The 16,641-nt window shown below is 41.3% G+C and overlaps 1 long non-coding RNA gene across 4 annotated transcripts; it reads right to left on the bottom strand.

Annotated features, from left to right (window-relative positions):
• Positions 1-4,203: 4,203 nt before the first annotated feature.
• LOC119500045 lies at positions 4,204-16,585 on the bottom strand. 4 transcript variants are annotated; one of them, XR_005209514.1, is made up of 4 exons: positions 16,270-16,585; positions 10,491-10,644; positions 4,738-4,903; positions 4,204-4,605 (listed from the first exon to the last, which is right to left on the bottom strand). It is a non-coding gene; the product is annotated as an uncharacterized LOC119500045 (long non-coding RNA). The 4 variants fall into 4 exon arrangements; XR_005209516.1 differs by having other exon boundaries at positions 10,491-10,635; positions 16,270-16,584; XR_005209510.1 differs by having other exon boundaries at positions 10,491-10,653; positions 16,270-16,583.
• Between the last annotated feature and the right edge of the window lie 56 nt (positions 16,586-16,641).

Here is a 16,641-nt window from a genome sequence, read left to right as displayed (position 1 = left end):
CATTTTTCGGACTTTTGTTTTCCGGACATTTTTCAGACTTTTTTTTCCAACATTTTTCAGACTTTTTTTTTTTCGAATACTTTTCAGACTTTTTTTTATACATTTTTTAGAAAAAAAAGCTTCGGCCACTCGTGATGTGTTCGGTGTCCCATGGAGGTTTCCAAACACCTCTCGCCATTCTGCCCTCCCAGACTGCTCCCCAGCCTGTCCTGGAGGCATCTGTGAACACCAAAGTCCTCCTTGAAGGCAGATTGCCCAAGGGTACACCTTGTGTGAGCAACTTGCGGTCCCTCCATGGGCTCAGAGCTCTCTGACATGACTGAGTCACTCTGAGCTTCACATGCCTGTCCCTCCGTGGATGGAGGTTGAACGCATTCAGCCACCGCTGCAGGGGCCGAGCCCTGAGCAGGCCCAGCGGAATCACCAACACTGCTAATGATATCAACCCCAGCAGTCTCTGAAAGTGAAGCAACTGTAGGCGTTTGCCCAGTCGGAAGATACGCAAGACCGTTAGGATTCTCGCAACCCTCTGAGGGGTAAGGGACGCCTTCATCACAAGTGAGTTCAGGCAAAGCCCCAAGAATACTGTTTCCTGCCTCGGTTCGAGGTTGCTTTTCTTTAAGTTCACCCTGAAACCAAGGGATTGGACATGAGCTAAGACCCTCCCGGTATGCTGCATGACCTGTTCGCGAGATGAAGCGCAGACCAGCCAGTCGTCCAGGTGTGGCAGGATCTTTAAGCCTGCACTCTGGAGTGGTGACAGATCGACAAATGGGGACGTGGAAGTACGCGTCTTTTAGATCGATAGTGGTGAACCGTTCCCCTTGCTCTATCGACTCTAGAATGTGCCGTGTGTGCAGCATTCTGAACGGCAGAACCTTTATGTAGGTATTTAGGCGCTGGAGGTCCAGGATGGGACGTATCCCACCATCCTTTTTGGGAGCAAGGAAATATGTTGAATAAAAGCCAGCTTGCTGTTCGCTGGGCCTTACCTTCGCAATTACGTTCTTCTGAAGGAGGATTGCAATCTCCTCGGACAGAACTTTTGCCTGGAATGGGTCCTTGACAAACGTCATCTGGACCCTGGAAAAAGGTGGGGGCCGCCGCCGAAATTGAATTCTGTAACCCCTTGCAACAGTAGCCACTACCCAGGGGTCTGAGACTTCCTTCTCCCAGCTGTCCAGGCGTAGCTGGGAGTGAACCTTGGCGGCTTCCCCACCACTCCTATGCAGAGGCCCCCTGGGTCCCTGGACCTTTGGGGGGGCGTCTCCTTTGAGGAGCCCCTCTTGCTGTACGCCGGGGCTGAAACCCTTGATGCTGCAGTCGCAGTCTTCCTGCAGCATCACCCGAACTTTGTGCACCTGAGCCCTGGCGCCTGCCACGCATCCAGGGCTCTGGATGACCCCAGGCAGCCTGGAATTGGTGCTGCTGGCCCGTTGGTCTCTGCCTCGTCGCTGCAGGCCGACTGAATGTGCGCTGCACGCTCTCTCGAGTACGCAGAGACTGTTCAGCTTTCTCCAAGACACTCTGGGAGTCAGAGTGAAAGACTCTACCCGGTACCACCGGCATGTTGCTGAGCTCCTTCCTGATGTTCTCGGGGAGGGTTGTCTGAGCTAGCCAGATCTGTCTGCGGGCCATCATGGCTGACGACATAGCGGAACCGATGTCACGAGTAAGCTGAGAGTGTGTGGACAGTGCCGCATCTATCAGGTTTCTGGTGTCCTGATCACCCGCACTAGCGGTCCTTCTGAGCGCTGCTAACAAGAGAGCGAGTGCATTTCCTGCACGCGCCGCGCGGGCGGCTGCATTATAGGACCTACAAACCAAGTGGTCTGTCTTCTTGCACTCCTTACGAGGACAGTGTGGATTAGTGGTCACCTTATCTGGGCCTAGAGGGGTTAAAGCTGCCATTTCCCTCTCTACAGGCGGCATATCGCCCAAACCGGACTCATGGGGGTACTGTGCCTTGGCTAGCCTCCCGCACCCCGAATTAAACTGAGGGGCGCTACCAGGATTATTCCATGACCTCCTTAACATCTGACAATAATCCTCGGCTGCAGGAATAGTCACTGAGGGGCGAGACTGCGAGATGCCGGCCCAGACTCCCTCGGATGAGCTAGGGGTTTCGATTGGAATTGAAAGGCCCATAATCTTAGCCGCACTCAAAACCTTTGAAAACACATCACTGGGAACAGAATCGCCAGTACCATCGTCTACGGACGCAGATTCACCTGTGTGAGATAGGCTAAGGCAATGTGACTCTTCAGCAATCTCTGGGTGACCCTCGTCCTCCAAGGGAGAACCCTGTGCATAGAGTGATATAGCATCAGGGTGATCGGCCTGATGTTCTCCATATGCCGGCAAGTCCCTAGGGGAGATCCCCTCCGAACAAGCCGCAGTCAGTGGAGCTGCTCTCTGAGCCTCCATTCTACTCACCCTGTCTGCCAGACCACGAATGGCGGCCAGGATTTGAGACTGAGTATCCACCTGCCCCCAGTAGTCAATGGGGATATATGCACTCGCTGGCTCAAAGGTATAAACAAAAATACTGCTCATAAGAACTAAAATCACCCCTTTCCTGTACGCGGACGTACAAGGGGGAACAAATAACCAATCCCACCTACTGCGCACAGAGGTTTAAGGGGGAAATGAAAACGCCCTTTTAAACACAAGGGGAATGCAAGGCAAAATCCTTGGCTAAATGAAATATGCCGAAAGGTGGATTCGAACCCCGGCCTACCGCGGTAAGAGCGCCCGCTCTACCGGGTGAGCTATAACACTCAACGGGCTTTTTTCATCGGCGCGCGACTGTTTAAATAAATAACACCACAGAACTTTTGCCTGGACTGGGTCCTTGACCGGGGCTCTGGATGACCCCAGGCAGCCTGGAATTGGTGCTGCTGGCCCGTTGGTCTCTGCCTCGTCGTTGCAGGCCGACTGAATGTGCGCTGCACGCTCTCTCGAGTACGCAGAGACTGTTCAGAGCTTTCTCCAAGACACTCTGGGAGTCAGAGTGAAAGACTCTAACCTTACCTTACCTTTTTCAGACATTGTTTAGACTTTTCTTTTCCAACATTTTTCAAACTTTTTTTAGACATTTTTTTCAGACATTTTTCAAACCTTTTTTTTTTACGGATATTTTTTCAGACTTTTTTTTATATATATTTTCAGACTTTTGACATTTTTTAAGACTTTTTTTTTTTACATAACATTTTTTAGACCTTTTTTCAGACATTTTTCAGACTTTTGCTTCTGGACATTTTTCAGACTTTTTTTTTTCGAATACTTTTCAGACTTTTTTTATATATATATATATATAATTTTCAGACTTTTCTTGACATTTTTCAGACTTTTGTGTCCGGACATTTTTCAGACTTTTTTTTCCAACATTTTTCAGACTTTTTTTTCCAACATTTTTCAGACGTTTTTTTTTCGAATACTTTTCAGACTTTTTTTTATATATATATATATATAATTTTCAGACTTTTCTTGACATTTTTCAGACTTTTGTGTCCGGACATTTTTCAGACTTTTTTTTTTCAAATATTTTAAAGACATCTTTAAGACTTTTGATTCTGGACTTTTTCAGACTTTTTTTTTCAAATAATTTTCAGACTTTTTTTTTTTTAATATATATTTTTCAGACTTTTTTCAGACATTTTTCAGACTTTTGCTTTTGGACATTTTTCAGACTTTTTTTTAAATATATTTTTCAGACTTTTCTGGACATTTTTCAGATTTTTTTTTTTTACTTTTTTTTCAAATATTTTCAAGACATTTTTCAGACGTTTGCTTCTGGACTTTTTTTTTTAAATAACATTTTTCAGACTTTTTTTTCAAATCTTTCAGACTTTTGTGTCAGACATTTTTCAGACTTTTTTTTTTTTTTTTTACCTTTTTCAGACATTGTTTAGACTTTTCTTTTCCAACATTTTTCAAACTTTTTTTAGACATTTTTTTCAGACATTTTTCAAACCTGTAAATGTAATTAGAGTATATGTATGGCTCAATAAGGAAGCTGGTTAATAATTAATAATTGACTTATGGAAAAGGGGTGGGATTAAATAACTTTATACTTCTTCTCACTCCTTTTCGAATATGTAAATCAAGGCATCAAATGTTGACAATTTACTTTTCATTGTATATAAATACTACTTGTTTCTGACTGTCCACTTGTTGGTATGATCATTCTTTTTCCTTATTTTTTTTTGTATTCTACATGCTTGAAATAAATTTTGAAATGAAATGAAAAATGAAATAAGCAATGGAAATAAACCAAAGGATTCACTTTGTATATTGAGCTCAGAAGCTTTAAGAGCAGCAGATAGTTCACCTTTTCAATGCAGCTTAAACAGGGTTGAGATCTGATAACATTTAATTTTATTTATTTATTAAAGATTTATGATTCATACAATTGTGTTCAATGCAAATGATTATACTCCATACAGCAGGTTGGTACAGTGATTTGGGAGACTGGCCCTGAACCAGAAGACCTGGTTTTACTCTCAAGCTTCCACTGTGCTGAAGTGTGCCAAAAGCAAGGCACTGAAACTATATATTGTGACGTAACCATTTACTTTTCAAATGATGGTGAAAAGTCCACTGCTAACATCCAAAATTACACTGATGTCCAAAAAGTGAAAATACATTGTTTTTTATTACATTTTCCAAACATTCCTAACTGACATTTTACATGACGTACTTTTTTTTAAATTTTTTTTTTTTAAAAAACCTAACCTAACATCCTGACTTATCACGAAATCTTTTCATCACGCACTATACTTGGCTAACATTCCTAACATACCTAACATGCTATACTATTGACTTTTTTTTTTTTTTTTTTTAACACGACTTTTTTCATCACGCACTATACTAAGCTAACATTCCTAACATACCTAACATGCTATAGACCTTTTTTTTTTTACATAACATCTTTTAGACCTTTTTTCAGACATTTTTCAGACTTTTGCTTCTGGACATTTTTCAGACTTTTTTTATATATATATATATATATAATCTTCAGACTTTTCTTGACATTTTTCAGACTTTTGTGTCAGACATTTTTCAGACTTTTTTTTTTTTTTTTTTACCTTTTTCAGACATTGTTTAGACTTTTCTTTTCCAACATTTTTCAAACTTTTTTTAGACATTTTTTTCAGACATTTTTCAAACCTTTTTTTCAGATATTTTTGAAACATTTTTTTTTTACGGATATTTTTTCAGACTTTTTTTTATATATATTTTCAGATTTTTGACATTTTTTAAGACTTTTGTGTCCGGACATTTTTCAGACTTTTTTTTTTTTACATAACATTTTTTAGACCTTTTTTCAGACATTTTTCAGACTTTTGCTTCTGGACATTTTTCAGACTTTTGCTTCTGGACAGTTTTCAGACTTTTTTTTTATATATTTTTCAGACATTTTTTTATATATATATATATATATAATTTTCAGACTTTTCTGGACATTTTTCAGACTTTTGTGTCTGGACATTTTTCAGATTTTTTTTTTCAAATATTTTAAAGACATCTTTCAGACTTTTGCTTCTGGACTTTTTCAGATTTTTTTTTTTTAAATAACATTTTTTAGACCTTTTTTTCAGACATTTTTCAAACCTTTTTTTTTTTACGGATATGTTTTCAGACTTTTTTTAATATATATTTTCAGACTTTTGACATTTTTTAAGACTTTTGTGTCCGGACATTTTTCAGACTTTTTTTTTTTTTACATAACATTTTTTAGACCTTTTTTTCAGACATTTTTCAGACTTTTGCTTCTGGACATTTTTCAGACTTTTTTTTCCAACATTTTTCAGACTTTTTTTTTTCGAATACTTTTCAGACTTTTTTTTATAAATTTTTTAGAAAAAAAAGCTTCGGCCACTCGTGATGTGTTCGGTGTCCCATGGAGGTTGCCAAACACCTCTCGCCATTCTGCCCTCCCAGACTGCTCCCCAGCCTGTCCTGGAGGCATCTGTGGACACCAAAGTCCTCCTTGAAGGCAGATTGCCCAAGGGTACACCTTGTGTGAGCAACTTGCGGTCCCTCCATGGGCTCAGAGCTCTCTGACATGACTGAGTCACTCTCAGCTTCACATGCCTGTCCCTCCGTGGATGGAGGTTGAACGCATTCAGCCACCGCTGCAGGGGCCGAGCCCTGAGCAGGCCCAGCGGAATCACCAACACTGCTAATGATATCAACCCCAGCAGTCTCTGAAAGTGAAGCAACTGTAGGCGTTTGCCCAGTCGGAAGATACGCAAGACCGTTAGGATTCTCGCAACCCTCTGAGGGGTAAGGGACGCCTTCATCACAAGTGAGTTCAGGCAAAGCCCCAAGAATACTGTTTCCTGCCTCGGTTCGAGGTTGCTTTTCTTTAAGTTCACCCTGAAACCAAGGGATTGGACATGAGCTAAGACCCTCCCGGTATGCTGCATGACCTGTTCGCGAGATGAAGCGCAGACCAGCCAGTCGTCCAGGTGTGGCAGGATCTTTAAGCCTGCACTCTGGAGTGGTGACAGATCGACAAATGGGGACGTGGAAGTACGCGTCTTTTAGATCGATAGTGGTGAACCGTTCCCCTTGCTCTATCGACTCTAGAATGTGCCGTGTGTGCAGCATTCTGAACGGCAGAACCTTTATGTAGGTATTTAGGCGCTGGAGGTCCAGGATGGGACGTATCCCACCATCCTTTTTGGGAGCAAGGAAATATGTTGAATAAAAGCCAGCTTGCTGTTCGCTGGGCCTTACCTTCGCAATTACGTTCTTCTGAAGGAGGATTGCAATCTCCTCGGACAGAACTTTTGCCTGGAATGGGTCCTTGACAAACGTCATCTGGACCCTGGAAAAAGGTGGGGGCCGCCGCCGAAATTGAATTCTGTAACCCCTTGCAACAGTAGCCACTACCCAGGGGTCTGAGACTTCCTTCTCCCAGCTGTCCAGGCGTAGCTGGGAGTGAACCTTGGCGGCTTCCCCACCACTCCTATGCAGAGGCCCCCTGGGTCCCTGGACCTTTGGGGGGGCGTCTCCTTTGAGGAGCCCCTCTTGCTGTACGCCGGGGCTGAAACCCTTGATGCTGCAGTCGCAGTCTTCCTGCAGCATCACCCGAACTTTGTGCACCTGAGCCCTGGCGCCTGCCACGCATCCAGGGCTCTGGATGACCCCAGGCAGCCTGGAATTGGTGCTGCTGGCCCGTTGGTCTCTGCCTCGTCGCTGCAGGCCGACTGAATGTGCGCTGCACGCTCTCTCGAGTACGCAGAGACTGTTCAGCTTTCTCCAAGACACTCTGGGAGTCAGAGTGAAAGACTCTACCCGGTACCACCGGCATGTTGCTGAGCTCCTTCCTGATGTTCTCGGGGAGGGTTGTCTGAGCTAGCCAGATCTGTCTGCGGGCCATCATGGCTGACGACATAGCGGAACCGATGTCACGAGTAAGCTGAGAGTGTGTGGACAGTGCCGCATCTATCAGGTTTCTGGTGTCCTGATCACCCGCACTAGCGGTCCTTCTGAGCGCTGCTAACAAGAGAGCGAGTGCATTTCCTGCACGCGCCGCGCGGGCGGCTGCATTATAGGACCTACAAACCAAGTGGTCTGTCTTCTTGCACTCCTTACGAGGACAGTGTGGATTAGTGGTCACCTTATCTGGGCCTAGAGGGGTTAAAGCTGCCATTTCCCTCTCTACAGGCGGCATATCGCCCAAACCGGACTCATGGGGGTACTGTGCCTTGGCTAGCCTCCCGCACCCCGAATTAAACTGAGGGGCGCTACCAGGATTATTCCATGACCTCCTTAACATCTGACAATAATCCTCGGCTGCAGGAATAGTCACTGAGGGGCGAGACTGCGAGATGCCGGCCCAGACTCCCTCGGATGAGCTAGGGGTTTCGATTGGAATTGAAAGGCCCATAATCTTAGCCGCACTCAAAACCTTTGAAAACACATCACTGGGAACAGAATCGCCAGTACCATCGTCTACGGACGCAGATTCACCTGTGTGAGATAGGCTAAGGCAATGTGACTCTTCAGCAATCTCTGGGTGACCCTCGTCCTCCAAGGGAGAACCCTGTGCATAGAGTGATATAGCATCAGGGTGATCGGCCTGATGTTCTCCATATGCCGGCAAGTCCCTAGGGGAGATCCCCTCCGAACAAGCCGCAGTCAGTGGAGCTGCTCTCTGAGCCTCCATTCTACTCACCCTGTCTGCCAGACCACGAATGGCGGCCAGGATTTGAGACTGAGTATCCACCTGCCCCCAGTAGTCAATGGGGATATATGCACTCGCTGGCTCAAAGGTATAAACAAAAATACTGCTCATAAGAACTAAAATCACCCCTTTCCTGTACGCGGACGTACAAGGGGGAACAAATAACCAATCCCACCTACTGCGCACAGAGGTTTAAGGGGGAAATGAAAACGCCCTTTTAAACACAAGGGGAATGCAAGGCAAAATCCTTGGCTAAATGAAATATGCCGAAAGGTGGATTCGAACCCCGGCCTACCGCGGTAAGAGCGCCCGCTCTACCGGGTGAGCTATAACACTCAACGGGCTTTTTTCATCGGCGCGCGACTGTTTAAATAAATAACACCACAGAACTTTTGCCTGGACTGGGTCCTTGACCGGGGCTCTGGATGACCCCAGGCAGCCTGGAATTGGTGCTGCTGGCCCGTTGGTCTCTGCCTCGTCGTTGCAGGCCGACTGAATGTGCGCTGCACGCTCTCTCGAGTACGCAGAGACTGTTCAGAGCTTTCTCCAAGACACTCTGGGAGTCAGAGTGAAAGACTCTAACCTTACCTTACCTTTTTCAGACATTGTTTAGACTTTTCTTTTCCAACATTTTTCAAACTTTTTTTAGACATTTTTTTCAGACATTTTTCAAACCTTTTTTTTTTACGGATATTTTTTCAGACTTTTTTTTATATATATTTTCAGACTTTTGACATTTTTTAAGACTTTTTTTTTTTACATAACATTTTTTAGACCTTTTTTCAGACATTTTTCAGACTTTTGCTTCTGGACATTTTTCAGACTTTTTTTTTTCGAATACTTTTCAGACTTTTTTTATATATATATATATATAATTTTCAGACTTTTCTTGACATTTTTCAGACTTTTGTGTCCGGACATTTTTCAGACTTTTTTTTCCAACATTTTTCAGACTTTTTTTTCCAACATTTTTCAGACGTTTTTTTTTTCGAATACTTTTCAGACTTTTTTTTATATATATATATATATAATTTTCAGACTTTTCTTGACATTTTTCAGACTTTTGTGTCCGGACATTTTTCAGACTTTTTTTTTTCAAATATTTTAAAGACATCTTTAAGACTTTTGATTCTGGACTTTTTCAGACTTTTTTTTTCAAATAATTTTCAGACTTTTTTTTTTTTTAATATATATTTTTCAGACTTTTTTCAGACATTTTTCAGACTTTTGCTTTTGGACATTTTTCAGACTTTTTTTTAAATATATTTTTCAGACTTTTCTGGACATTTTTCAGATTTTTTTTTTTTTACTTTTTTTTCAAATATTTTCAAGACATTTTTCAGACGTTTGCTTCTGGACTTTTTTTTTTAAATAACATTTTTCAGACTTTTTTTTCAAATCTTTCAGACTTTTGTGTCAGACATTTTTCAGACTTTTTTTTTTTTTTTTTACCTTTTTCAGACATTGTTTAGACTTTTCTTTTCCAACATTTTTCAAACTTTTTTTAGACATTTTTTTCAGACATTTTTCAAACCTGTAAATGTAATTAGAGTATATGTATGGCTCAATAAGGAAGCTGGTTAATAATTAATAATTGACTTATGGAAAAGGGGTGGGATTAAATAACTTTATACTTCTTCTCACTCCTTTTCGAATATGTAAATCAAGGCATCAAATGTTGACAATTTACTTTTCATTGTATATAAATACTACTTGTTTCTGACTGTCCACTTGTTGGTATGATCATTCTTTTTCCTTATTTTTTTTTGTATTCTACATGCTTGAAATAAATTTTGAAATGAAATGAAAAATGAAATAAGCAATGGAAATAAACCAAAGGATTCACTTTGTATATTGAGCTCAGAAGCTTTAAGAGCAGCAGATAGTTCACCTTTTCAATGCAGCTTAAACAGGGTTGAGATCTGATAACATTTAATTTTATTTATTTATTAAAGATTTATGATTCATACAATTGTGTTCAATGCAAATGATTATACTCCATACAGCAGGTTGGTACAGTGATTTGGGAGACTGGCCCTGAACCAGAAGACCTGGTTTTACTCTCAAGCTTCCACTGTGCTGAAGTGTGCCAAAAGCAAGGCACTGAAACTATATATTGTGACGTAACCATTTACTTTTCAAATGATGGTGAAAAGTCCACTGCTAACATCCAAAATTACACTGATGTCCAAAAAGTGAAAATACATTGTTTTTTATTACATTTTCCAAACATTCCTAACTGACATTTTACATGACGTACTTTTTTTTAAATTTTTTTTTTTTAAAAAACCTAACCTAACATCCTGACTTATCACGAAATCTTTTCATCACGCACTATACTTGGCTAACATTCCTAACATACCTAACATGCTATACTATTGACTTTTTTTTTTTTTTTTTTTAACACGACTTTTTTCATCACGCACTATACTAAGCTAACATTCCTAACATACCTAACATGCTATAGACCTTTTTTTTTTTACATAACATCTTTTAGACCTTTTTTCAGACATTTTTCAGACTTTTGCTTCTGGACATTTCTCAGACTTTTTTTATATATATATATATATATAATCTTCAGACTTTTCTTGACATTTTTCAGACTTTTGTGTCAGACATTTTTCAGACTTTTTTTTTTTTTTTTTTACCTTTTTCAGACATTGTTTAGACTTTTCTTTTCCAACATTTTTCAAACTTTTTTTAGACATTTTTTTCAGACATTTTTCAAACCTTTTTTTCAGATATTTTTGAAACATTTTTTTTTTACGGATATTTTTTCAGACTTTTTTTTATATATATTTTCAGATTTTTGACATTTTTTAAGACTTTTGTGTCCGGACATTTTTCAGACTTTTTTTTTTTTACATAACATTTTTTAGACCTTTTTTCAGACATTTTTCAGACTTTTGCTTCTGGACATTTTTCAGACTTTTGCTTCTGGACAGTTTTCAGACTTTTTTTTTTATATATTTTTCAGACATTTTTTTATATATATATATATATATAATTTTCAGACTTTTCTGGACATTTTTCAGACTTTTGTGTCTGGACATTTTTCAGATTTTTTTTTTCAAATATTTTAAAGACATCTTTCAGACTTTTGCTTCTGGACTTTTTCAGATTTTTTTTTTTTAAATAACATTTTTTAGACCTTTTTTTCAGACATTTTTCAAACCTTTTTTTTTTTACGGATATGTTTTCAGACTTTTTTTAATATATATTTTCAGACTTTTGACATTTTTTAAGACTTTTGTGTCCGGACATTTTTCAGACTTTTTTTTTTTTTACATAACATTTTTTAGACCTTTTTTTCAGACATTTTTCAGACTTTTGCTTCTGGACATTTTTCAGACTTTTTTTTCCAACATTTTTCAGACTTTTTTTTTTCGAATACTTTTCAGACTTTTTTTTATAAATTTTTTAGAAAAAAAAGCTTCGGCCACTCGTGATGTGTTCGGTGTCCCATGGAGGTTGCCAAACACCTCTCGCCATTCTGCCCTCCCAGACTGCTCCCCAGCCTGTCCTGGAGGCATCTGTGGACACCAAAGTCCTCCTTGAAGGCAGATTGCCCAAGGGTACACCTTGTGTGAGCAACTTGCGGTCCCTCCATGGGCTCAGAGCTCTCTGACATGACTGAGTCACTCTCAGCTTCACATGCCTGTCCCTCCGTGGATGGAGGTTGAACGCATTCAGCCACCGCTGCAGGGGCCGAGCCCTGAGCAGGCCCAGCGGAATCACCAACACTGCTAATGATATCAACCCCAGCAGTCTCTGAAAGTGAAGCAACTGTAGGCGTTTGCCCAGTCGGAAGATACGCAAGACCGTTAGGATTCTCGCAACCCTCTGAGGGGTAAGGGACGCCTTCATCACAAGTGAGTTCAGGCAAAGCCCCAAGAATACTGTTTCCTGCCTCGGTTCGAGGTTGCTTTTCTTTAAGTTCACCCTGAAACCAAGGGATTGGACATGAGCTAAGACCCTCCCGGTATGCTGCATGACCTGTTCGCGAGATGAAGCGCAGACCAGCCAGTCGTCCAGGTGTGGCAGGATCTTTAAGCCTGCACTCTGGAGTGGTGACAGATCGACAAATGGGGACGTGGAAGTACGCGTCTTTTAGATCGATAGTGGTGAACCGTTCCCCTTGCTCTATCGACTCTAGAATGTGCCGTGTGTGCAGCATTCTGAACGGCAGAACCTTTATGTAGGTATTTAGGCGCTGGAGGTCCAGGATGGGACGTATCCCACCATCCTTTTTGGGAGCAAGGAAATATGTTGAATAAAAGCCAGCTTGCTGTTCGCTGGGCCTTACCTTCGCAATTACGTTCTTCTGAAGGAGGATTGCAATCTCCTCGGACAGAACTTTTGCCTGGAATGGGTCCTTGACAAACGTCATCTGGACCCTGGAAAAAGGTGGGGGCCGCCGCCGAAATTGAATTCTGTAACCCCTTGCAACAGTAGCCACTACCCAGGGGTCTGAGACTTCCTTCTCCCAGCTGTCCAGGCGTAGCTGGGAGTGAACCTTGGCGGCTTCCCCACCACTCCTATGCAGAGGCCCCCTGGGTCCCTGGACCTTTGGGGGGGCGTCTCCTTTGAGGAGCCCCTCTTGCTGTACGCCGGGGCTGAAACCCTTGATGCTGCAGTCGCAGTCTTCCTGCAGCATCACCCGAACTTTGTGCACCTGAGCCCTGGCGCCTGCCACGCATCCAGGGCTCTGGATGACCCCAGGCAGCCTGGAATTGGTGCTGCTGGCCCGTTGGTCTCTGCCTCGTCGCTGCAGGCCGACTGAATGTGCGCTGCACGCTCTCTCGAGTACGCAGAGACTGTTCAGCTTTCTCCAAGACACTCTGGGAGTCAGAGTGAAAGACTCTACCCGGTACCACCGGCATGTTGCTGAGCTCCTTCCTGATGTTCTCGGGGAGGGTTGTCTGAGCTAGCCAGATCTGTCTGCGGGCCATCATGGCTGACGACATAGCGGAACCGATGTCACGAGTAAGCTGAGAGTGTGTGGACAGTGCCGCATCTATCAGGTTTCTGGTGTCCTGATCACCCGCACTAGCGGTCCTTCTGAGCGCTGCTAACAAGAGAGCGAGTGCATTTCCTGCACGCGCCGCGCGGGCGGCTGCATTATAGGACCTACAAACCAAGTGGTCTGTCTTCTTGCACTCCTTACGAGGACAGTGTGGATTAGTGGTCACCTTATCTGGGCCTAGAGGGGTTAAAGCTGCCATTTCCCTCTCTACAGGCGGCATATCGCCCAAACCGGACTCATGGGGGTACTGTGCCTTGGCTAGCCTCCCGCACCCCGAATTAAACTGAGGGGCGCTACCAGGATTATTCCATGACCTCCTTAACATCTGACAATAATCCTCGGCTGCAGGAATAGTCACTGAGGGGCGAGACTGCGAGATGCCGGCCCAGACTCCCTCGGATGAGCTAGGGGTTTCGATTGGAATTGAAAGGCCCATAATCTTAGCCGCACTCAAAACCTTTGAAAACACATCACTGGGAACAGAATCGCCAGTACCATCGTCTACGGACGCAGATTCACCTGTGTGAGATAGGCTAAGGCAATGTGACTCTTCAGCAATCTCTGGGTGACCCTCGTCCTCCAAGGGAGAACCCTGTGCATAGAGTGATATAGCATCAGGGTGATCGGCCTGATGTTCTCCATATGCCGGCAAGTCCCTAGGGGAGATCCCCTCCGAACAAGCCGCAGTCAGTGGAGCTGCTCTCTGAGCCTCCATTCTACTCACCCTGTCTGCCAGACCACGAATGGCGGCCAGGATTTGAGACTGAGTATCCACCTGCCCCCAGTAGTCAATGGGGATATATGCACTCGCTGGCTCAAAGGTATAAACAAAAATACTGCTCATAAGAACTAAAATCACCCCTTTCCTGTACGCGGACGTACAAGGGGGAACAAATAACCAATCCCACCTACTGCGCACAGAGGTTTAAGGGGGAAATGAAAACGCCCTTTTAAACACAAGGGGAATGCAAGGCAAAATCCTTGGCTAAATGAAATATGCCGAAAGGTGGATTCGAACCCCGGCCTACCGCGGTAAGAGCGCCCGCTCTACCGGGTGAGCTATAACACTCAACGGGCTTTTTTCATCGGCGCGCGACTGTTTAAATAAATAACACCACAGAACTTTTGCCTGGACTGGGTCCTTGACCGGGGCTCTGGATGACCCCAGGCAGCCTGGAATTGGTGCTGCTGGCCCGTTGGTCTCTGCCTCGTCGTTGCAGGCCGACTGAATGTGCGCTGCACGCTCTCTCGAGTACGCAGAGACTGTTCAGAGCTTTCTCCAAGACACTCTGGGAGTCAGAGTGAAAGACTCTAACCTTACCTTACCTTTTTCAGACATTGTTTAGACTTTTCTTTTCCAACATTTTTCAAACTTTTTTTAGACATTTTTTTTCAGACATTTTTCAAACCTTTTTTTTTTACGGATATTTTTTCAGACTTTTTTTTATATATATTTTCAGACTTTTGACATTTTTTAAGACTTTTTTTTTTTACATAACATTTTTTAGACCTTTTTTCAGACATTTTTCAGACTTTTGCTTCTGGACATTTTTCAGACTTTTTTTTTTTCGAATACTTTTCAGACTTTTTTTATATATATATATATATAATTTTCAGACTTTTCTTGACATTTTTCAGACTTTTGTGTCCGGACATTTTTCAGACTTTTTTTTCCAACATTTTTCAGACTTTTTTTTCCAACATTTTTCAGACGTTTTTTTTTTCGAATACTTTTCAGACTTTTTTTTATATATATATATATATATAATTTTCAGACTTTTCTTGACATTTTTCAGACTTTTGTGTCCGGACATTTTTCAGACTTTTTTTTTTCAAATATTTTAAAGACATCTTTAAGACTTTTGATTCTGGACTTTTTCAGACTTTTTTTTTCAAATAATTTTCAGACTTTTTTTTTTTTAATATATATTTTTCAGACTTTTTTCAGACATTTTTCAGACTTTTGCTTTTGGACATTTTTCAGACTTTTTTTTAAATATATTTTTCAGACTTTTCTGGACATTTTTCAGATTTTTTTTTTTTTTACTTTTTTTTCAAATATTTTTAAGACATTTTTCAGACGTTTGCTTCTGGACTTTTTTTTTTAAATAACATTTTTCACACTTTTTTTTTCAAATCTTTCAGACTTTTGTGTCAGACATTTTTCAGACTTTTTTTTTTTTTTTTTTACCTTTTTCAGAAATTGTTTAGACTTTTCTTTTCCAACATTTTTCAAACTTTTTTTAGACATTTTTTTCAGACATTTTTCAAACCTGTAAATGTAATTAGAGTATATGTATGGCTCAATAAGGAAGCTGGTTAATAATTAATAATTGACTTATGGAAAAGGGGTGGGATTAAATAACTTTATACTTCTTCTCACTCCTTTTCGAATATGTAAATCAAGGCATCAAATGTTGACAATTTACTTTTCATTGTATATAAATACTACTTGTTTCTGACTGTCCACTTGTTGGTATGATCATTCTTTTTCCTTATTTTTTTTTTTTTTTTTGTATTCTACATGCTTGAAATAAATTTTGAAATGAAATGAAAAATGAAATAAGCAATGGAAATAAACCAAAGGATTCACTTTGTATATTGAGCTCAGAAGCTTTAAGAGCAGCAGATAGTTCACCTTTTCAATGCAGCTTAAACAGGGTTGAGATCTGATAACATTTAATTTTATTTATTTATTAAAGATTTATGATTCATACAATTGTGTTCAATGCAAATGATTATACTCCATACAGCAGGTTGGTACAGTGATTTGGGAGAGTGGCCCTGAACCAGAAGACCTGGTTTTACTCTCAAGCTTCCACTGTGCTGAAGTGTGCCAAAAGCAAGGCACTGAAACTATATATTGTGACGTAACCATTTACTTTTCAAATGATGGTGAAAAGTCCACTGCTAACATCCAAAATTACACTGATGTCCAAAAAGTGAAAATACATTGTTTTTTATTACATTTTCCTAACATTCCTAACTGACATTTTACATGACGTACTTTTTTTTAAATTTTTTTTTTTTTAAAAAAACTAACCTAACATCCTGACTTATCACGAAATCTTTTCATCACGCACTATCTTGGCTAACATTCCTAACATACCTAACATGCTATACTATTGACTTTTTTTTTTTTTTTTTTTAACACGACTTTTTTCATCACGCACTATACTAAGCTAACATTCCTAACATACCTAACATGCTATAGACCTTTTTTTTTTTTTGGTGACTAAGAGTCATGGAATGAGGGGAAACAGAGAGAGAGAGATGCGGCAAAGGTCCACAGGTCCGGATTCGAACCCGGGTCGACCGCGGCTAAGGCTCAGCCTTAGCCATACATGGGCGCCCGCTGTACCAACTGAGCTAGCCAGGCGCCCACTAGTGCCATTTTTGACATACTATATAAATC

The sequence above is a fragment of the Sebastes umbrosus genome, chromosome 2, assembly GCF_015220745.1.
Source record: "Sebastes umbrosus isolate fSebUmb1 chromosome 2, fSebUmb1.pri, whole genome shotgun sequence".
NCBI lineage: Eukaryota > Metazoa > Chordata > Actinopteri > Perciformes > Sebastidae > Sebastes > Sebastes umbrosus.
The sequence above is the reverse complement of the archived record's forward strand: the minus strand, read 5'-3'. Positions and strand labels throughout refer to the sequence as shown.